This window comes from Arachis ipaensis, chromosome B8 (genome assembly GCF_059453495.1).
Source record: "Arachis ipaensis isolate K30076 ecotype BB chromosome B8, ASM5945349v1, whole genome shotgun sequence".
In the NCBI taxonomy this organism is placed as follows: domain Eukaryota; kingdom Viridiplantae; phylum Streptophyta; class Magnoliopsida; order Fabales; family Fabaceae; genus Arachis; species Arachis ipaensis.
The window spans coordinates 125,538,996-125,548,957 of NC_142443.1; the positions used below are offsets into that span (position 1 = coordinate 125,538,996).

The 9,962-nt window shown below is 38.9% G+C and overlaps 1 non-coding gene across 1 annotated transcript; it reads right to left on the reverse strand.

Annotated features, from left to right (window-relative positions):
• Positions 1 to 9,416: 9,416 nt before the first annotated feature.
• On the reverse strand, positions 9,417 to 9,524 carry LOC148549760 (small nucleolar RNA R71). Its single transcript, XR_015898836.1, has one exon. It is a non-coding gene; the product is annotated as a small nucleolar RNA R71 (small nucleolar RNA).
• Between the last annotated feature and the right edge of the window lie 438 nt (positions 9,525 to 9,962).

The window sequence follows — 9,962 nt, forward strand, 5'->3', positions numbered from 1 at the left end:
GGCTTACCTGCTCAAGAGCCTATCAAGCACCTGAGAGATTTCCAAGCAGCCTGTTCTACTGTCAGGCGTGATGGTGCAGATGAAACTTCAATTTTGCTGAAAGCTTTCCTGTTTTCTCTTGAGGGAAAAGCAAGAGAGTGGTACTACACTCAACCCCTAGCAAATGTATCCAACTGGGATACACTCAGAAAAGAATTTTTGGAAAAATTCTTTCCATCTGAAGTTACTGATAAACTGAGGAAAGACATTTCTACGATTGTTCAAGATGACAACGAGACTCTCTTTGAATACTGGGAGCGCTTCAATAATCTTCTGGAAGCATGCCCCTACCACAGGATTGACAAGATAGTGTTACTCAGCTATATCACACAGGGCATGAGGCCCCAAGATAAGACCACATTGGAAAGTGCTAGCAATGGGTCTATGAAGAAGTACAAGACCACTGATGAGGCATGGCAATTGATCTGCGACTTAGCTGAATCTACTAGGAACCACAGGCAGAAATAAGGCCGTTCAAAAGCCGTTGCAGAAGTATCCTCTAGTAGAGAGACTGCTGCTCTAGCTCAGAGTATCTGTGAAATGACCAACTTGCTGAAGCTGATGTAATTGAATTAACAACAAGTTCAGCAAGCTCAACCTTCTCCAGCACAGCAAAGCCAACAGTTAGTCCCACAGAGAGTCTGTGAAATTTGTGCTGATTATAGCCATTATATTGATGAATGCCCGCAGCTCCAGCAAGAAGACAACATGGTGGCATCCACTTATAACTTCTATGACCGTCCCAACCAAGGGTACAATCAAGGTGGAAATCATAACCATGGATGGCAGGATAATTCTAACCAGAATTGGAGGGACAACAATAACAGAGGAGGCAGAGATAATCAGGGAAATCAGAGGTGGAATAATAACAACAGCAGGCAGCAGAACCAACCTTACAGAGCACCTCACCTGAGGCAATCCCAAGGACCACAGAATACCCAACAGCAGCCCTCTCAAATCACTTATCCTTCTTCATCTCCTAATGATGAGTTACTACATTCTATTGATAGGAGACAACAGGCCATGGAAAACAACCTTAGTGCCACTCTAAATGGTCTGACCTCTACTGTATAAGCTCTTGCCTTACAGATTGGATCAATGCAAAATCCCAATAACCAACCTTCGAGCTCCACTGGAATCCCCTCTCAACCATTACCCAATCCAAAGGGAGGCATTAATGCCATCACCCTAAGGTCCGGAACCACACTGCAGGAGAGGAATCAGGAGGAGCCAAGCCCACCAGAACACGCCTCAGCTGAAGAGGTAGAAGAAATAGAAGATGTCGAAGAGGAAGAGGACATACAGGACATGGCTGAAAAAGAAGAAGCTCAACCACAGGAGGAAGCACCAAAAGGCGCAGACACTGCAGAAAACACCACTCCCATTCCATTTCCACAACTTGCAAGGAAGCCCAGGAAGCAGTTGGAACCCGATCCCAAAATAGTAGAAATATTCAAAAAGATTGAGGTAACTGTTCCTCTTTTTGATGTTATTCAACAGGTACCTAAATATGCAAAGTTTCTAAAAGATTTATGTATACATAAAGACAAAATTAATGAATTAGAAACTATTCCTTTAGGTAGTTCCATATCTGCTTTAATGGGAGGATTACCTGAAAAGTGTAGTGACCCAGGTCCTTGTATAGTTAGTTGTACTATTGGTGGTGTAGTGATTTATGATTGCATGTGTGATTTAGGAGCATGTGTTAGTATAATGCCTTTGTCTATATATGATATTTTGAGGCTCCCTCCCTTAAAAAGGTCGGCAGCTCGTTTTGTGTTAGCAGATAAAAGCATTATTACAGTGGCTGGAGTTGCTGAAGATGTTTTAGTGAACATTAAAGGGCTTACATTTCCTATTGATTTTTATATCTTGGAGATGCCCCATAATGACTCAGATAAGCCATCATCAATCCTACTTGGAAGACCATTCCTGAAGACATCGAAATTCAAATTGGATGCTTTTTCAGGAACATACTCTTTTGAAATAGATGGCCGAATAGTAATCTTCAATCTGAATGGATTCATAAACAACCCTCCAGAAGATTATTCTATCTTCCAGTTTGATGTCATAGATGAAACTGTAGCTGAAGTTCACAAGGAAGAGTTAGAAGAGAGGCACACTGGACAAGGTCCAAGTGTGGGGACCCTCTTGACTGACAATGAGGGCACTTCGGCATTTTCACAAGCTCCAGACAATCCAGAGCCTGCCCATGATCAGAAGTTGGAATTAAAACCTCTTCCTCCACATCTCAAATATGCTTATCTTGAAGATGAGCAGAAGTTTCCAGTTATCATTGCAAGGGAACTCACTTCTCAACAAGAAGAGCAGTTACTTGATGTACTGAGGAGGCACAAGAAGGCAATTGGGTGGAGTTTGACAGACATAGTAGGCATCAACCCTCAAGTATGTGAGCACATAATATTTTTAGAAGAGGGAGCGAGACCTGTCCGTCAACCCCAAAGAAGATTGAATCCCACTATCTTGGAAGTTGTCAAAAAGGAAGTGACCAGACTATTGGAAGTAGGTATCATCTATCCTATTTCAGACAGTGAATGGGTTAGCCCAGTACAAGTGGTGCCCAAGAAGTCTGGAGTCACTACAGTGAAGAATGAGCATAGAGAGCTCATAGCAACAGAGTTCAGAACGCTTGGAGAGTCTGCATTGATTACAGGCGTCTCAACCAAGCCACCCGTAAGGATCACTATCCACTTCCATTCATTAATCAAATGCTGGATCGCCTGTCAGGTAAATCACATTATTGCTTTTTAGATGGTTACACAAGTTATTTCCAGATTCATATAGCTCCCGAGGATCAGGAAAAGACTACTTTTACATGTCCTTTTGGGACTTATGCTTACAAGAGAATACCCTTTGGCTTGTGCAATGCACCAGCTACTTTCCAACGGTGCATGATGAGTCTTTTCTCTGATCTTATTGAGGACTGTATGGAGGTTTTTATGGATAATTTTAGCGTTTATGGTGATTCTTTTAGCCTTTGCTTAGATGGATTATCTAGAGTATTAGATAGATGTGTTAATACAAACCTTGTATTGAATTTTGAAAAATGTCATCTTATGGTAAAACAAGGGATTGTATTAGGACATGTGGTATCTAATAATGGAATTTCTGTAGATCCAGCAAAGGTGAATGTTATTTCTAGTTTACCTTACCCCTCCTCTGTGAGGGAAGTCCGTTCGTTCCTTGGCCATGCAGGTTTTTACAGGAGATTCATTAAGGACTTTAGTAAGGTAGCACTCCCCTTATCCAGATTACTGCAGAAGGATATTGAGTTCGAGTTCAGTGAGGATTGCAAACAAGCGTTTGATAAGCTGAAGGCCGCCCTGACTCAAGCCCCAATTGTGAGAGGACCAGACTGGAGCCAGCCGTTTGAAATCATGTACGATGCTTCCAACCATGCAGTAGGAGCAGCGCTGGCTCAGCGTGAAGGTAAGGATCCTTTTGTTATTGCTTATGCATCTAAGACTTTAGACGCTGCCCAGTCCAATTATACTACTACTGAGAAAGAGCTTCTTGCTATTGTTTTTGCTCTGGATAAATTCTGAGCTTATTTACTTGGTACTAGAGTAGTAGTGTATTCGGACCATGCATCTTTAAAGTATCTATTATCTAAAAAGGAGTCCAAACCAAGGCTTATACGTTGGATCCTGCTATTACAAGAATTTGATTTAGAAATAAAGGATAGGAGTGGTAACCAGAATTTAGTGGCAGACCACTTGAGTCGCCTTGAGCACATTAAGGATGATTCTACTCCTATAGATGATGATTTTCCATTTGATGACTTGCAAGCAGTATCTGAGGTATTCCCTTGGTATGCACCTGTAGCTAATTATCTAGTTAGTCGCACATTTCCTCCAAACTTTTCTAAGCATCAAAGAGACAAGCTGAAGAGCGAGTCTAAATATTATATATGGGATGACCCATATTTATGGAGATGTGGCGCTGATCAGGTAATTAGATGTTGTGTATCTCAATCAGAATTCCAGTCCATTTTAGAGGCCTGTCACTCATCTGAGAGTGGAGGGCATTTTGGCCCTCAACGAACAGCTAGAAAGATCTTAGACTGTGGATTCTGGTGGCCTACTCTTTTTAGAGATGCTGCTAAGTTTTGTAAATCCTGTCTCCCATGCCAAAATTTTGGTAATATATCCAGGAGGGATGAGATGCCTCAACAAATTATGCTTTTCTGTGAAATTTTTGATGTTTGGGGCGTTGACTTCATGGGTCTATTTCCAAATTCTAATGGTTATTTTTATATATTGTTAGCTGTGGATTACGTTTCCAAAGGTGGAAGCACTTCCTACCCGCACTGATGATGCTAACACTATTGTTTCCTTTGTGAGAAACCATATTATTTACCGCTTTGGATCACTGCGAGCAATCGTGAGCGATCAAGGCACCCATTTTTGTAACAGGAGACTAACAGGATTAATGAAGAAGCATGGGATAATTCATAAGGTTGCGACAGCATACCATCCTCAGACCAATGGGCAAGCCGAGGTATCAAACAGAGAGATAAAGCGTATCTTGCAGAAGATAGTCAAACCTCATCGAAAAGACTGGAGCACCAGGCTACAAGACGCACTCTGGGCATACAGAACAGCATACAAAACACCCATTGGGATGAGTCCTTTCCGCTTAGTTTATGGAAAAGCTTGCCATCTCCCAGTTGAAGTAGAGCACAGAGCCTTTTGGGCAGTCAAGGAGTGCAATATGGGAATTGAGAAAGCCGAAGCTGAAAGGAAGTTGCAACTGCAAGAACTGGAGAGCCTTCGCCTAGAAGCTTATGAGAACTCAAGAATATACAAGGAAAAGATGAAGGCTGTACATGATCAGCACATCAAGAAAAAAGAGTTCCAACCTGGGGATTTAGTCCTCCTTTACAAATCTCGACTGAGGCTCATGCCAGGTAAGTTAAGATCAAGATGGGAAGGTCCATACAGAGTAGAGAAGGCCGAACCGTACGGAGTTTATCACTTAAGTCATCCTTCAAGTTCTGAACTTATCAAAGTTAATGGATAACGCCTGAAGCTATACCATGGCAAGAAGATGCAGTAAAACAAGGAGCTTGAGATCTTCATCTTGGAAGATCCCCACATAGCAGAAGATTGAGCTAGTGGAGTGTCCAACTTACGGACGTTAAAGCAAAGTGCTAGGTGGGAGACAACCCACCATGGTATGATCGTTCTTTTCTTTATTTTTAGTTTTTCTATTTAATAACTCTTCTCTTTATCAGTACATTTCGTGCATCTGCATTTGTGACGAGCGGATAATTTATACGCTTTTTGGCATTGTTTTTAGTATGTTTTTAGTAGAATCTAGTTACTTTTAGGGATGTTTTCATTAGTTTTTATGATAAATTCATATTTCTGGACTTTACTATGAGTTTGTGTGTTTTTCTGTGATTTCAGGTATTTTTTGGCTGAAATTGAGGGACTTGAGCAAAAATCAGATTCAGAGGTAGAAGAAGGACTGCTGATGCTGTTGGATTCTGACCTCCCTGCACTCAAAATAGATTTTCTGGAGCTACAGAACTCAAAATGCCGCGCTTTCAATTGCGTTGGAAAGTAGACATCCATCGCTTTTCAGCAATATATAATAGTCTATACTTTGGCCGAGTTTAGACAACATAAAAGGGCGTTGAACGCCAGTTCTACGCTGTTGTCTGGAGTTAAACGCCAAAAACAAGTCACAAACCAGAGTTGAACGCCAGAAACACGTTACAACCTGGCGTTCAACTCCAAAAAGAGCCTCTGCACGTGTAACATTCAAGCTCAGCCCAAGCACACACCAAGTGGGCCCCGGAAGTGGATTTATGCATCAATTACTTACTTCTGTAAACCCTAGTAACTAGTTTAGTATAAATAGGACCTTTTACTATTGTATTTGACATCCTGGATTGTATTTTTGATCCTGTGATCACGTTTTGGGGGCTGGCCATTCGGCCATGCCTGAACCTTTCACTTATGTATTTTCAACGGTAGAGTTTCTGCACTCCATAGATTAAGGTGTGGAGCTCTGCTGTTCCTCAAAGATTAATGCAAAGTACTACTATTTTTCTATTCAATTCAACTTATTCCGCTTCTAAGTTATTCATTCGCACTTCAATCTGAATGTGATGAATGTGACAATCATCATCATTCCCTATGAACGCGTGCCTGACAACCACTTCCGTTCTACCTTAGATTGAATAAGTATCTCTTGGATCTCTTAATCAGGATCTTCGTGGTATAAGCTAGATTGATGGCGACATTCATGAGAGTCCGAAAAGTCTAAACCTTGTCTGTGGTATTCTGAGTAGGACTCTGGGATTGAATGACTGTGACGAACTTCAAACTCGCGAGTGCTGGGCGTAGTGACAGACGCAAAAGGAGGGTGAATCCTATTCCAGTATGATCGAGAACCTCAGATGATTAGCCGTGCTGTGACAGAGCATTTGGACCATTTTCACAAGAGGATAGGATGCAGCCATTGACAAGGGTGATGCCTCCAGACGATTAGCCATGCAGTGACAGCGCATCGGACCATTTTCCAGAGAGGATTAAAAGTAGCCATTGACAACGGTGATGTCCTTACATAAAGCCAGCCACGGAAAGGAGTAAGATTGATTGGATGAAGACAGCAGGAAAGCAGAGGTTCAGAGGAACGAAAGCATCTCTATGCGCTTATCTGAAATTCTCACCAATGATTTACATAAGTATTTCTATCCTTATTTTATTTATATTTTCGAAAACTCCATAACTATTTTATATCCGCCTGACTGAGATCTACAAGGTGACCATAGCTTGCTTCAAGCCGACAATCTCCGTGGGATCGACCCTTACTCACGTAAGGTTTATTACTTGGACGACCCAGTGCACTTGCTGGTTAGTTGTATCGAAGTTGTGAATGAAAAACAATTTATTAAGACATGCGTACAGAGTTTTTGGTGCCGTTGCCTGAGATCACAATTTCGTGCACCAAGTTTTTGGCGCCGTTGCCGGGGATTGTTCGAGTTTGGACAACTGACGGTTCATCTTGTTGCTCAGATTAGGTAATTTTATTTTGTTTTATTTTCAATTTTTTTTTTTAAAAAATCTTTCAAAAATTTCTCCTTTGTTTTCGAAAAAAATTTTAAAATAAAAATATTTTCGAAAATATATTTTTCTTCAGAATTTTTAAGAATGAATTCTAGTGTTTCATGAAGCATGTTGAAGCCTGGCTGGCTGTAAAGCCATGCCTAATTCTTCTGGAATGGGTATGTCAGGCGTGTCATGTCTGAGTTACATACTAAAGCTTGGCTGGCTATTAAGCCATGCCTGACCCTTTGATTGGAGCTTTAGACTAAAGAGCTTAAGATTCCTGGAACTCATATTAAAAATTTTGGAATCCTTATTTTTCTTTTTCAAAATGATTTTCGAAAAAATTAAAAGAAAATACAAAAAAAATCATAAAATCATAAAAATAAAAAATATTTCATGTTTCTTGTTTGAGTCTTGAGTCAGATTTTAAGTTTGGTGTCAATTGCATGTTCATCTTGCATTTTTCGAAAATTCATGCATTCATAGTGTTCTTCATGATCTTCAAGTTGTTCTTGGTAAGTCTTCTTGTTTGATCTTGATGTTTTCTTGTTTTGTGTCTTTTCTTGTTTTACATGTGCATTTTTGCATCCATAGAGTCTAAACATGAAAGATTTCTAAGTTTGGTGTCTTGCATGTTTTTTTTGCATATAAAATTTTTCAAAAATAAGTTCTTGATGTTCATCTTGACATTCAAAGTGTTCTTGGTGTTCATCTTGACATTCATAGCACTCTTGCATGCATTCATTATTTTGATCTAAAAATTTTCATGCATTGCATCATTTTCATGTTTTCCCTCTCATCATTAAAAATTCAAAAATAAAAAAAAATCTTTCCCTTTTTCTCTCATCAAATTCGAAAATTTGAATTGACTTTTTCAAAAATTTTTAAAAATTCAATTATTTTTATGAGCCAAATCAAATTTTCAATTTAAAAATCTAATCTTTTTCAAAATCTTTTTCAAAAATCAAATCTTTTTCACTTTTCTTATTTATTTTTGAAAATTTTCAAAAATATTTTTCAAAAATCTTTTTCTTATCTTTATCTCCTAATTTTCGAAAATAACATCATCAATTAATGTTTTGATTCAAAAACTTCAAGTTTGTTACTTGCTTGTTAAGAAAGATTCAAACTTTAAGTTCTAGAATCATATCTTGTGATTTCTTGTGAATCAAGTCATTAATTGTGATTTTAAAAATCAAATCTTTTTCAAAACTAATTTCAATCATATCTTTTCAAAAATATCTTCTTATCTTATCTTTTTCAAAAATTTGATTTCAAAATATCTTTTCTAACTTCCCATCTTCTCATCTTTTCAAAATTGATTTTCAAATTTGTTTCAACTAACTAACTAACTTTTTGTTTGTTTCTTATCTTTTTCAAAACTACCTAACTAACTCTCTCTCTAATTTTCGAAAATATCTTCCCTCTTTTTCAAAATTTCTTTTTAATTAATTAATTATTTTAATTTTTTATTTTAATTTTCAAAAACTACCAACCTTTTTCAAAAACTATTTTCGAAAATCACTAACCCTTTTTCAAAAATAATTTTCGAAAATCCTTCTCCCTCATCTCCTTCTAATTATTTATTTATCTACTAACACTGCTCTTCATCTCACATCACTGCTCCTATCCTTACCCTTGTGTTTGGATTCTTCATTCTTCTTCACCCCTATTCCTTTTCTTCTTTTACTAACAATAAGGAACCTCTTTACTATGACATAGAGGATTCCTCTTCTTTTCTTGTTCTCTTCTCTTTCTTATGAGCAGGAACAAGGAAAAAGGCATTCTTGTTGAAGCTGATCCAGAACCTGAAAGGACTCTGAAAAGGAAACTAAGAGAAGCTAAATTACAACAATCCAGAGACAACCTTATTGAAAATCTCGAACAAGTAAAGGAGATGGCAGCCGAACCCAACAACAATAATGCAAGGAGAATGCTTGGTGACTTTCTGCACCAAATTCCAATTTACATGGAAGAAGCATCTCCATTCCTGCCATTGGAGCAAACAACTTTGAGCTGAAACCTCAATTAGTTTCTCTGATGCAGCAGAACTGCAAGTTTCATGGACTTCCATCTAAAGATCCTTTTCAGTTCTTAACTGAATTCTTGCAGATATGTGATACTGTTAAGACTAATGGAGTAGATCCTGAAGTCTACAGGCTCATGCTTTTCCCTTTTGCTGTAAGAGACAGAGCTAGAGTATGGTTGGACTCTCAACCTAAGGATAGCCTGAACTCTTGGGATAAGCTGGTCAAGGCTTTCTTAGCCAAGTTCTTTCCTCCTCAAAAGCTGAGCAAGCTTAGAGTGGATGTTCAAACCTTCAGACAGAAAGAAGGTGAATCCCTCTATGAAGCTTGGGAGAGATACAAAGGACTGACCAAAAAGTGTCCTTCTGACATGCTTTCAGAATGGACCATCCTGGATATATTCTATGATGGTCTGTCTGAGTTATCTAAGATGTCGTTGGATACTTCTGCAGGTGGATCCATTCACCTAAAGAAAACGCCTGCAGAAGCTCAAGAACTCACTGACATGGTTGCTAATAACCAGTTCATGTACACTTCTGAGAGGAATCCTGTGAGTAATGGGACACCTCAGAAGAAGGGAGTTCTTGAAATTGATACTCTGAATGCCATACTGGCTCAGAACAAAATATTGACTCAGTAAGTTAATATGATTTCTCAGAGTCTAAATAGAATGCAAGCTGCATCCAACAGTACTCAAGAGGCGCCTTCTGAAGAAGAGGCCTATGATCCTGAGAACCCTGCAATAGCAGAGGTAAATTACTTAGGTGAACCTTATGGAAACACCTATAACTCATCATGGAGAAATCATTCAAAT